Here is a 4074-nt window from a genome sequence, read left to right as displayed (position 1 = left end):
TGAAAATTAAAATTCGAAAATTTTTTCTAAAGCCTCCAGGGGACTTCGTTTTCGCACGAAAAAATTTTATGTGCCCTTATTGCATCCGGACCCACATTTGATTGCGACGCGAGAGAACCTGAAACTGTCAATTGAGAAGTAAGTTGAGTTAGTTGGGTGTAAGGTGGGATCTGAATTATAATCATCGGAATGCAACAGGGAATTATGTCTCCTACCGCACCTGTAACATTCTAATTCACTAACACAATTATGAGGTCGATGTTCAGGCGTGAGACAATTATAACAACAATTATTATTTGTAGCAACTTCCCTACGCTCATCCACAGACAGAGCTTTGAATTGGTTGCATTGTAATAAAGAGTGATTATCCTTACAAAAGAGATACTTTGAGCTAGAAGTTGCATTGTGGCTCCTAACTCCCGATTGTTTTGAAGCCCTACTCTTTTCTTGAGAACTTGCACCAGGTTTTGAAGCTTTAATAGCCTCCAAAATACGTATGCGAGTCTCCAAAAATGAGTCAAGTTGTTGATAGTAGAATAATCAGTGCTAGAACCAATATGCATCTCCTATTCCTTGAGATTATCAATGTCAAACTTTTTAACCGTTATAAAAACAAGTAAATGACTCCAATGTTGTTAATTGTTAAGATTTTTGAGAGCCGCCAATGACTCATTTGTTTTATCGCGTAAGTTTTTTAAGTCTTCCAGAATATTATTCGACACATTAGGAAGATGATAGTCTTGTAAATGAGTTGAGATTAAAGCTCTCTTGTTGTCAAATCTAGTCTTTAGCGACTCCTAAGCGGAGATAAAGTTAGCATAAGTTATCGAAACATGTCTTAAAAAACCTTCAGCTTTGCCCTTTAACGACAATTTCAAATGTGTAATCTTGAGACATTTGACAAGGAATCGTTTTGAATTATTAAAGCATTAAATAAATCGCGAAAATTCTCCGAATCCTTGTAGTCTCCTGAAAACTTCGGTTGATTTTACTGTAGCCACTGTTAGATTGGCTTTTCCAATTTTCTTAAAATTGATTTCAGTGCATAGAATAGCCTGAGAAATATCCGATAACTCAGAGAATAATGGATCCATTTTAACAAAAGGAGCAATTTAAATTGAAAGTTGCTGATAATTCAGCTAACATTGAAAAGTCTTAATTTTCAAATTAAAGAACTGATTTACTTTTGTTTTAAAGTACTCTGACGGGGCGAGAAAATTTGAGTGTGCCGAGAGCATAATTATTAATAAAATGTCAATAAATCATCACTGAAATACTACGGTCTGAATTATTATTATTATTTTGTTTGTCAGAACGAGCCTCTTTCATCATGAGTAAATTAAAGTTGTCATCTTACCACTGGAGAAGGTTAGAAATCGATTAAGTCTAAAATTAAATGTGTTGACAATCGTCAAAATATCAGCTGGCAAACTTGTTATTTCTTCTTTCAGGTAAAGAATAATGAAAGACCAATCCAGTGAAGAATGACAGCATGAAAGAGTACAGTACAGACTGTTTAGAGAAGGACGACTGCCTTACAGTACATGCGAAGATGTTGTCACCAGCATATGTTCTTGCTATGTGACCTCAAGCCGTCATATTTTCTACCTAGTTCCTGTGCTTTAACTTAATTAAATTTCTCACTTTGGTATTTTCTGTATTAATTTTACACTTTTGAATGTTTTTTCACGATCTTCCATCCGTCTTGAAAAACCATTTGCTTAATGTTTATGTTTATAAATATTAATTTTGCCAGATCAGGAATAGCCAGAGAAGAATTGTTAGAAATAATGAATAGTTCAAGTTTTATTTCAATTATAGAATACTTGGCAGACTAAGATCATTTTTGAGAATCATACAGATTACTCACTCGTTTATATAGACATTTTTGTAAGATGTAAGATTTAATGTCTTAATTGAGTTAATCACTTTACGGATCCGAAAAGATCGGATAACGTTCTGTCGCGATTCACTGCTGCTCGCACACTGGTTTTCTCAAGCGATAAAGCTATCATCACACACTCAAACTGAGAACTCACGTGACTTCAAACATTCATTTAAATATTAAGGAAACCGAAAATAGCTTTGAAATAGGCGATGTCGATAAATTGAATAATTTTCAATCACAGAAAATCTCATAAAGACGAAACATTAGAACTTTGAACAATAATGATAAAAAGAGATATTTCGAGTGTAAAAAAACTACGAATTGTTTGTCGACGTTTCGAACATTGCAGTTCACATCTTCAGGGCTGACCTGAAACTGAGGTATCAGGTCATGATGTTCTTAGGTATACTTTCTACGACGCCTGTGATTAGCCAGAGCGCCCCACTGTGGGGACTGGTCGAACTTGATTGGCCAATCAAGTCTTTTTTTTTTTTTAATCCGGGAGAACGGAAAGCCAAATCGGATTGGTATTATATTCATTGTCCATATTGATGTTAATAGGGTGTTTTAACATTTCGATTGCTTCTCTATGTTTTCTTGGAAATTTGTTGTGTGTTTTTGCAATGACTGTTGTTTCATCAAATAAAATGTTAGGTCCTGTTTCGATATGATGTTCAGCTACTGCTGATTACGTGAAATGTTTTAGCCTGACTTGACTTTCATGTTCCTTCATACGTTGGCTCACCGCTCCACCGGTTTCTCCAATATAGACTTTGCCACAAGAACAAGGGATTTTATATACTCCTGGATCACTGAAGGGTGCCTTTTTATCTTTAGAGTTATTTAGTAGTTGTCCTATTTTCGCAGGTGGTTTAAATATGGTTTGGATGTTGTGTTTGTTGAGAATTCTTCCTATTTGTTCTGTGACATCTTCGATGTAGGGTAGAGTGGTGGTCATTTTTGTCTCTCTTTCACTCGTAGATTGTGTTGACTTGCTTTTTTGAGTGTTTTTTTCTTATTGCTTTATCAATTTGTTTGTTTGTGTATTCGTTCTGTATTAGGATTTGTTTAACGTTTTGTAATTCCTTTTGTAAGTTATCTTTGTCTGTTATGGAGACAGCTCTGTATACAAGGGAGTTGATGACCGATTATTTTTGAGATGGATGATGGTGGGAGGAGGCATGTAAGTATTTGTTTGTATGCGTGGGATTTCTGTAAACTTCATGTCCTAATGTGTCATCAGATTTTTCGTAAACTAATACGTCCAAGAAAGGCGATTTTTCGTTTTGTTCTATTTCCATGGTGAACTGGGTATTAGGATGTAATTGATTGATGAAATCGAAAAACTTATTTAGTTCATCTCGTCCATGTCGCCAGATGACAAATGTGTCATCAACGTAACGGAACCAGAATTCTGGCTTAAGTTTGGTTTGGTTAAAGATTTTAGTTTCTAGATGTTCCATAAAGACATTGGCTATTACAGGTGAGATTGGTGATCCCATTGCTGCCCCTGAGGTTTGTTCGTAGAATTGGTTATTGAACGATAAGTAAGTATTATTGAGACATTGTTCTATCAAAGGTACAAGCTCGGAAGGGAAGTTTGTGAAAGATTTAATAATATTAATTGTACCCGAGATTGGTACTTTCGTAAAAAGAGATACTTTGTCGAAACTCACTATGATGTCTTGTGGTTGAATGTGAATCTGTTGTATCTTTTTAATAAAGTCAAATGAGTTTTGGACGTGAGTGATGGAGTTTCCTGTAAAAGGATTTACTATCGGCGAGAAAACTATAGGCATCTGCCTTTGAAGCTTAACAACTCAGTCAAAAATTTTTGGGTACATTTAAGAACAGTCAAGTTTAGAGCATTATTTCTTATACAAGGGGCGATGGAAAAAATTTAAAAAAATTCATGATTATGAGGAAAACTGTTGTGAACGAGTTGCAGTTGAGAAATTTAAAAAATAATAAAAATTGTTGCTTAAAAGAACAAAAATGTGCAACTATATTATCTTCAGTTCTAATACAGATATTAAAGCGATTCAAACTGCAAACTATAATTGATAGGCTCTGTATTTATTTTCAATCAGCCCGAAGGATGTGTTAGTTTTCTTTTTTGTAAAAATCGTGATATTTTTAGACATATTTTTGTTGGAAAACAAGTGACAGAAAGCAGGGGGGGGGGG

At 34.8% G+C, this 4074-nt stretch overlaps 1 protein-coding gene across 3 annotated transcripts in view; it reads left to right on the top strand.

Moving 5' to 3' along the window:
* LOC117177650 (myelin expression factor 2) overlaps positions 1-4074 on the top strand; it is a 68629-nt gene that overhangs the window by 31780 nt on the left and 32775 nt on the right. The window contains exons 8-9 of one of the 3 annotated variants that reach the window (XR_004467731.1): positions 1314-1368; positions 1452-1651. The exons of 1 other annotated variant lie outside the window; for it this stretch is intronic. The gene's annotated coding sequence lies outside the window, so the exon portion shown is untranslated. Of the gene's footprint in view, positions 1-1313; positions 1369-1451; positions 1652-4074 lie in introns of those variants that run through there. One more of the 3 variants, XR_004467732.1, reaches the window with a different exon arrangement.

Source organism: Belonocnema kinseyi, chromosome 8 (genome assembly GCF_010883055.1).
Source record: "Belonocnema kinseyi isolate 2016_QV_RU_SX_M_011 chromosome 8, B_treatae_v1, whole genome shotgun sequence".
Taxonomy (NCBI): Eukaryota; Metazoa; Arthropoda; class Insecta; order Hymenoptera; family Cynipidae; genus Belonocnema; species Belonocnema kinseyi.
This window is presented reverse-complemented; position numbering and strand designations above follow the sequence as displayed.